This window comes from Sorex fumeus, unplaced genomic scaffold (assembly GCF_029834395.1).
Source record: "Sorex fumeus unplaced genomic scaffold, SorFum_2.1 ptg000063l, whole genome shotgun sequence".
In the NCBI taxonomy this organism is placed as follows: domain Eukaryota; kingdom Metazoa; phylum Chordata; class Mammalia; order Eulipotyphla; family Soricidae; genus Sorex; species Sorex fumeus.
The window spans coordinates 30,447,465-30,456,586 of NW_026606120.1; the positions used below are offsets into that span (position 1 = coordinate 30,447,465).

Below are 9,122 nucleotides of genomic sequence, written 5' to 3' on the forward strand. Positions count from 1 at the left end.
CAATTCCTCTACCCCTCTCAGAGTGCCCGGCAAGCTATCAAGAGCATCTTGCCAGCACGGCAAAACCTGGCAAGCTACCATGACATATTCAATATGCCTAACACAGTAACAACAGATTTCAAAATGGAGACATTACTGGGCCCGCTCGAGCAAATCAATGAACAATGGGAGGACAGTGACAGTGACAGCTAAGACAAAGGTGCTGGAGCGATAGCACAGCGGTAGGGTGTTTGCCTTGCAAGCGGCTGGACTGGACGAGCCGGCTTTGATTCCTCTGCCCCTCTCGAGAGCCTGGCAAGCTACTGAGAGTATCTCGCCCACATGGCCAAGCCTGGCAAGCTATCCGTGACGTATTAGATATGCCAAAACCAGTAACAACAAGTTTCACAATGGAGACATTACTGGGCCGGCTTGAGCAAATCGATGAGAACAACTAGAGGACAGTGACAGTGACAGTAAAGACAAAGTGAAGACTTTAGTGCTTTTATTTATTTTTTGCTTCAGCTATTGCATACCATTTATTAATATGAGGTGGTTCCCCACATTGCATTAAAAGTGGCTTGAGGGTAGTCCCTAGCACCCCAAAACCAAAAAGAAAGGAAAATCAAAGCAAAAAGGGAAAAAGACTTCAATAGCAAAATTGTCCCCCAAAGATTAGGCGGTCTAAGTTTCTGCACTGAATCTAATGTATATATTATATGTACGATGTAAGTCAGACATGTATATAATGTATGTATGGTGTATATCAGACATGCATATATTGTATTGTGATGTACATCAGACATACATATATGGCATATAAGTAAGCCAAGAACTATCAATGCTCTGGGGGGACAGGAATAAAACACAGCATCCACCGTGAAGACAAATGATTTGAGAAGAGTAGGTCCTGTCGCCCAAGCACTGTGAGGTTGGGCCATGTGGACAGTCCTGAATTCTGTGTTCACAGGCCTGTTGGCTTTCCTGGGGATGGGAGCCATAGTCCTGTCACCCCCAAACACAGTACGCTCACTGTCCAGTACCTAGATTATGGGCCACACGTCCTGATCAAATTATTTGAATGATGACTTTTAAAGAACCAAGTGGCAAGGCCAGAGAGGGAGTGTAGCAGGTGAGTCACTTGGCTTGCATGCAGCCAATCAGGTTTGATCCTGAGATCTCATCTGATCCCTGAGCCCAGAACCAGGAGTAAGCTTGAAGCAGTAGCAGGAGTAAGCACTGAGCACTGTCAGGAGCAATCTCTGAGAACTCCCAGGAGTAATCCCTGAGCACAACGCCAAATTACTCTTCAGCTCTGCCAAGATGGATGCCCGAACACAGAGCCAGGAATAAGCGGTGATCACCGTGGAATGTGGCTCCAAGAGCCGAGCACAGCTAGCTGGGAACGCCCTCCACCACAGCCCAAGCAAAACAAAATAAAACTAACAAAGGAAAAGTGGCAGAGGAACCGTTCTGGCGTCCCTGAGCTTGCAGGCGGGAGCTGCAGTGCCTCTCCTTAATCTGGTTGCTCACCGGTCCCAAGGAGAACGGGCAGAGGGTGCGGGGCGACCTAATGCCCGCGGTGCAGGTGCACGCTGTCCCTCCTCCGTGCCCGCGCGTCCTCGTGTCCCAGGCCCTGTTCTCTAAGGTCTCCCGCTCCTCCTCTTGCAGACGCCCCCGGAGCAGACGCCGACACGCTCCGCGCGGGAAGAAGCGGCTTCACCGGCTGCCTGTCGGCGGTGCGCTTCGGGCCAGCGGCTCCCCTGAAGGCGGCGCTACGCCCCGCAGCCCCTGCCCGGGTCAGGGTCCGAGGCCACGTGAGCGCAGTGTCCGGCTGTGCTGGGCGCTCGGGGTCCGGCGCCCCTGCACGCCAGGCCACCCCGCTCGCCGGCGGTGCAGGTGCGTACCCTCCGCCCAGGTGCATGGGCCACGCGCGGTCGGCCTGTAGCCCCCGGGCTCTGTCCCTCCGCACCTTCCTGACCGCTCTGTAGCCTCGCCTCCCTCCTCTGCGTGGCTGTCCGCATCCTTTGCAGTGCTTCTGTTTTAAATGTGGGTTCCCCCTCTCAGAAGCCCTCCTTTCCTCTCGCCTCGGTCATTATCCCTTTTTCTGCTGTAGGTCATTCAGGAACCACAGATGAGGGAGAGCCCCTAGTTAATGCGGACAGACCCGATTCCGCGGTCATTGGAGGTAAGGAGGCCTAGAATGACCACGCCTCCCGTTGTTCCCCAAGTCAGAATAACCCTGCACCTAGCTGAGAAGAACGGGTCCCATCCTGCAAGGACCATAGCAGGCCATAAGGATTTGTTTGACGCAGGAATGTTATGTAGCAACCCAGCTCCTCTGGACATGCTAGAAGAAGGAAATCTTTCTTTTTTAAAGATTGTGTTAAAATGACATGGTTTCCAAAGATATTCATAGTTGATTTTTAGACAAGCAGGGTTCCAGTATGGCCCTATCCCCATGCCCCCACCAGAATCCCCTTCCCTCACCAGTGTCCCCAGGTTACCTACAGATGGCCTCCTTGCCAGGCACATTGTTAGGCCGGGTTGTTGTAGTTTGGATCTCATGTTTTCAGACTCGTTGGGTGTGTGGTTTGTCTATAGAGCAATACCACTTCTCTGCATCACTGATGTATCAGAGGCCCTCAGCCTTGCCTTCGCCTGAAGATCCTAATGAAGGATATTGAAAGACACTAAAATAAGGAGCATGGTTGCATTTGCAAGTTGCCATTTATATTTAAATATTTCTCAGCATGTATTTTTTAAGAGGTATTTATTTTTATTTGTTTGATTTGACATAGAGTCTTACACATCTCAGTCTATTGACCTAAAACATTTTGAAATTAGATTAAAACTAAAGTATATATCAAGACAAAGAGCTAAACTATGCGAGCAGCAATTTTCTTTCTTTTTTGTTTTTTTGGGTCACACCTGATGATGCTCAGGGATTACTCCTGGCTCTCCACTCACAAATTACTCTGGCAGTATTCAGGGGACCAAATGGGATGCTGAGGATCAAACATAGGAAAGCCAAATGCAAGGCAAATACCCTACTCACCGTACTATCACTCAGGCCCCAAGTAGTAATTTTCTTAAGTGTGAAAATACGTAACTCAGACCAGGAATGTAGCTCAAGTGGTTATTCCTGGCATAGGCATGGCCTTGCATTCTATACCCTTTGCTGATCGCAAGGGTGTTGTTTGGTGGCCACAGGCGGAAAGCAAAAAGCTGGTTGGCCCTCACCAATGCAGCAAGAATCACTAGGATTGTGGGACTGGCCCCACCTGTAATTCCTTTTCAGCTGGGTTTGATATCTCACACACATACATATAGTACATATAAATATATTGTCCTGGATTCATTTTATATTAGGTTATGTATATTTGAAGAAGTAAAAACTCAATGTAAATATATAAATATGTTCTTGAAATAGACTTTTCTCTGGTCTGAAAAATAAATATTCAATTTTCCTTCAATTCTCCCTACTTACCATACAAAGAACACATACACTCTTTTAAGGACATTACTGAAATGCTAGTTCCTTATAAACTCTGCTGAGTAGGAAGTAAATTGTTCTCCATTTGATAGCTGTTCACAGTAAGATAATTGCGCCCAGGCTGGGTCATCTGGCTGAGTGCCCACTGTTTAGCCAGACTGGACACCAGCTCAGAATGGATCTCCTCATTTTGCTTACTTTCTTCTGGACACCAATATTTTCCCCAAAATTGGCATAGTATTCAGACTTTTTTTAATGTGTTAGCAAATATATGCGGGAATGTTCATGTTTTGATTCCTATATCAACATCTTTTATTTTTTGCAGTGAGTGTAGTATGGAATCCCAATTACATAATTCTAAGAATAAAAAGTATCTTACTTATAATGTACACTTCAAGGGATTCCTTTCATGTTAAAATCTGAATTAAACCTTGAAACATTGTTTACTTGTTCATTTGGTTTTGGGGTCACACAGCAGTGCTGAGGATGAATTCCTGGCTCCAAACTCTGGGATCGTTCTTGGCAGGGCTCAGGAGACTATATGGAAATGTGGGATTCAAATCTGGTTTGGCTACGTGCAGGCAAGTGCCCTACCTATTGCATTATCTCTCTGAACCTCTAGTTGATTTGTAAAGAAATGACTCGACTATAATGTAAAAGCCAATTTAAGACAATGTGATTTGTGTCTTCAGAATAGTAATCCAAGATGATAAAGTTGCACAATATCCTCAGAGTTGGTACCCACTTACTAGGAAGAACACAGATAGTAGTCAAATGTATGATAGAACAAAAGACATGGTCCCTAGAACTTCATTGCTTTTATCTAAATATCATTGGCTGGATATGAAACATTAAGTCTCACCAGTGTTGTTTCCCTGAGGAATCCTACTTGTATCTTGACAGACGGAATGAAGAATGAGATCAAGGAAGCTCTTGAGAATGTAACAACCCAGATCAATATTCCTGGGTCCTCTTGCTATCTGCCACATATCTGTGCAGTGGTGTCACGGATTGTTCCCTAGTGTCTTGGCTACTGAGATCATTTCCTTGTCAAATCCAAGTATTTGTGTAATTGCTAATAGATTACACTTAATGCTTAAGGGATGTTATCAGTGAGTGGATTTTTCTACATTTTGCACGTTATTGTTTTCTCTCATTGAAAGGTAAGAATGGTATAGAAAATAAAATGTTACAGGAAAGAAGGATTAGCTTTAACTATCTTCAAACCTGGTAAATCAAAGAACACAAAGGATTACTAATATTGTATATGGGCAAATAAACTTGTCAAAAGCACATTACACTGGAGTTGCTGATAGGAAGGTAATGGAGGGAATCAGATGCATTTTTGCCAATTATCTCATCCTTTCCAGCTAGTGAATGAAGAAAGGTTATTTTAGAATCCTATTTAACCTCACAAAACAAACAAACTGATCAACCACGGCCAGAGAGACAGAACAGCAGATAGGATGTTTGCATTGTTCATGGCTGACCTGAATTTGATCCTTGGCATCCCAAATGGTCTCTCAAGCACTGCCAATAGTTATCCCTAAACACAGAGTCAAAGTAAGCCCTGAGCACCATTGGTTGTATCCTCAAAACATGAAAAGTAGTCAATCATATACATAAAATCCTAGATGTTTTATTATATGGTGACAAGTGTATAATCAAGGAATCTTATAATTGTTATTGTTTTTTTTTTTTTAAATAACACTGCAGTATCTCCATTTAAATGGAGTTTACCTAAAACATAGCCTACCCAAACTTCACCCAAAGAACTTTGGGTCTGTTGTATTCTACTTACATTGAAGTCTACTATTACATTACCATATACTATTTTAGGATAATATACTAAAGAAACTAAGTATATAATATAAATTTTGAATCATGTAGTTAAGCAGTAACATATTTTATAGTATTATGTCATTAACCTATGATTACTATCAAGCCTCATAAAAGTATGTTGACTAGAGCTTTTTTATATCTTGATTTGATATAGATTGAATATCCGTTCTATACCAATATGACATTTTCAGTTAGCAGTTAATGTTAATAGCTTGGAAATTTTAATATCACTAATGCAGTTATAAGTGATTTTTTAAAAATAATACTTCTATCCAGGAATTCCACCCCAATATTCTCACTCTGCTGTGCAATTCATATTGAGGATCACTATCATAGCCAAGATTTTCAATTCATAAAAACATTTCCATTAAGATATGTCAAATAATTGACATATAACTATCAATATTTCTGCAAATAGACTATCATATTATCTATTATCTGTTGATGTATGATGAATTTTTACCCTTCTATCTATGTAATGCAACCCACATTTATTATATCACATTTTCTCTTGACTAGGAATTTGGTCATAGCTTAGCTGAATCTTCTGGTCAGTGACAGCATTAAGTATCATAAAGTTAGAAGGCTGAACAAATCAAAGTTTTAAAATCTAGATTTTATTTCTGGCTGCTGTCAAGAGTTTGCATTTGGCACTCCGAATCTTTCAGCCTCTCCTTGCCACATCCTTTCTCCCAGCATGAATATTTGCCACCTATCAGTCTTCAGAAGGAGAGTCTCCAGTGAGACAATGCTAGAACACCATGTTAATGTATCTGGTAGTCACTGTCACTGTCACGGTCCTCCCGTTGTTCATCGATTTGCTCGAGCGGGCCCAGTAATGTCTCCATTGGAGACTTTGTTGTTACTGTGTCTGGCATATCGAATACGTCACAGGTAGCTTGCCAGGCTCCGCTGTGTGGGCGAGATACTCTCGGTAGCTTGCCGGGCTCTCTGAGAGGGGCGGAGGAATCGAACTCGGGTCGGCCATGTTGGCCGCGTGCAAGGCAAATGCCCTACCGCTGTGCTATTGCTCCTGTACATATAATGAAGTATATTACTTATGTGCTATATTTTATTCATTAGAAACAAGACAAAAGCCCTGCATATAAGCAATAGAAGGGGAGAAAAATATTGGTCTCCATGGATACAGATCCATTAAGACACCCCTTGGCCTCATACAGATACAAGATACACATGTTATACTACAGCAGTTCCAATAGTACAGCACCAGTACTATTATGAGAATATTATGAGAATATTACATCATTTGCTCGAGCGGGCACAGTAACGTCTCCATTGGAGACTTTGTTGTTACTGTGTTTGGCATATCGAATATGTCACGGGGAGCTTGCCAGGCCTTTACCTTTTTTACCTTTATTCACATCATACTGGAGCGATAGCACAGCGGTAGGGCGTTTGCCTTGCATGCAGCCAACATGGCAGACCGGAGTTTGATTCCTCCGCCCCTCTCGGAGAGCCCGGCAAGCTACCGGGAGTATTCCATATGCCAGACACAGTAACAACAAAGTCTCCAATGGGGACGTTACTGGACCCGCTCGAGCAAATTGATGAACAACGGGAGGGCCTTTACCTTTACCTTTACTTTTAAAATAACCAATGCCTGCTTGCTTGTTAGCACGAAGAATGAGCCTTCTCTAAAAAGTCACACTTTTGTATCTAAGGGTGAAGCATTAGTATAAATTAGTATAAATTCAATAATCATATGTCTTTTGGATAAAGGTTTAAAACTTTAGATACATCTAAAAGTATGGATTTACAAGTGAACTTAATTTTATATGACTTTGTTTTACTTTACTTTACTTTTTGTTTATGGATATATATGCTCATATAAATTATTATATAGATATAAGCACTTTGATATAAATTATGTTAAGACAGTCTATTTGATTTTTAAAATGTAGGTACTGAATTTGTATTTTTAACATTCTTCTCTTTCTAGGAGTGATAGCAGTTGTGATATTTATCTTGATTTGCCTCACTGGCATAGTGATATGTATTTACCAACAGAGATGGTCACATCAGAAAAATGAGACAAAAATTCCTCCGAATGGAGACAATGCTGAGACTGCTCTGAAAAGTGAGCCCAACCTGCAAAGTTCAGTCACTGAAAGCCAGAAAGAGTACTTCTTCTGATCTGCAGCCATGCTGTATTTATTGCAATGATGACTTGTCTTTCTTGTTCAACCAGAGCCCCTCTTGACCTTCTGGAATAGGTGGTGACAATAATGCCCACAGCTAGTCGGCATATAGATGCACTCTGCTCAGGGCTTGTTTATGATATGTGGAACAGGGACTTTGTGTACTCATTAATCACTCCTTGGCATTTTCTCAGAATTCTGACATGATGTTATAAAATTGAATTGTATTTTGCATAATGACCTTGGATTTTAAATAGAAGCATGGATTTACACTTAGTCTCTTAAAAATTTATCATTAAGGTTTATAACGGTCAGGGCTGGACTTGGAGTTTTATGCCATGTTCAAATCTGTGCTGTATTTTCTTCATCAATTACAGACTGACATCTTTACCCCAGTAAGTTCTTCTTAGATGACCTCACCTGTATTTCCATTGTTCTGTGAAACAGAGTCCTGTGGTCAAATATATATAAGAAAAAACTTGGGGGAGAAGCCTGTGCCAGCTAACCTTTTTTTATTAATGGTCTCTTTTAAATTAGTGTGTATATACCTAGTGGTGAAATGAGTATTGAATGTAAGCTATGAAATTTGTAGTTAGTAAAATGTGTAAGAATTTTGTTCTGTGATAATCTGCTTTTTGTCTTTTTAGTTAGCCTTGATAATCTTTGTAAATTACATTAACAATCACCCAATTCACTGTATCACTGTATCACTGTTATCCTCTTGTTCATCGATTTCCTCGAGCAAGCACCAGTAAAGTCTCCTTCGTCCTAGCCCTGAGATTTTAGAAAGTGCCACATTCCTGGCTCTTTCAGGGTCAAGGGAATGAGACTCATCATTGTTACTGGTTTTTGGCATATTGAATATGCCATGGGGAGTTTGCCAGACTCTGCTGTGCGGGCGAGATACTTTTGGTAGCCTGCCGTGTTCCCCAGAGTAAGAACTAGAAAATAAGGTGTCACACGACCGGGAATCACCCAATTATCTCATAAAATATTTTCTAACTAAACATAGGCCCAGATATGAACCCATGCTGAACAGTGCACATATATCCTTTATTTCATCTGAGTACTAAATGTCTTTCCTTTATTTTACTTACTTACATTTTAGTGGGGCCATCCTGGCAGTGCTCATGGGCTGTTCCTTGCTCAGTTCTTGGGGTTGCTCCCTGAAGTACTTGGGGGATTACGTGATGCTGGGGACTGAACCCAGTCATTCTGCATGTATTGTATGTTCTCCACCCTTTGAGCTGTCTCCAAATGTTCTTCCTTTAAATTTGATTTTGGTCACGGTCATGGTCCTCCCGTTGTTCATCGATTTGCTTGAGCGGGCCCAGTAGTGTCTCCTTCATAAGGCTTGTTGTTACTGTGTTTGGCATATTAAATTTGATTAGAAAATTTTTTTCCAAAGTCTTTTGATTCTTTTTCTGAGAGTTACTGCATAATCCTTTGACTTCTCATGACTGTCTTTTCATTTTCAAAGAAAAAATCATAGTTTGGTTTTATTTATTTGTTTGTTTTGTGACCCACTCAGCAGTACTAAGGGACAACTCCAAGCTCGGTGCTAAGGGGTTGCTCATGGTAGTGCTCAGGGAACAAACCCCAGGGCGTCCAACCTGTGCTCCAGTCCTTTAAAGTATCACAATAAC

At 41.9% G+C, this 9,122-nt stretch overlaps 1 pseudogene; it reads left to right on the forward strand.

The window, feature by feature from the left end:
• Window positions 1-7,471, forward strand: part of LOC130035512 (contactin-associated protein-like 3) — a 177,719-nt pseudogene extending 170,248 nt beyond the window's left edge.
• The last annotated feature ends 1,651 nt before the right edge of the window (window positions 7,472-9,122 follow it).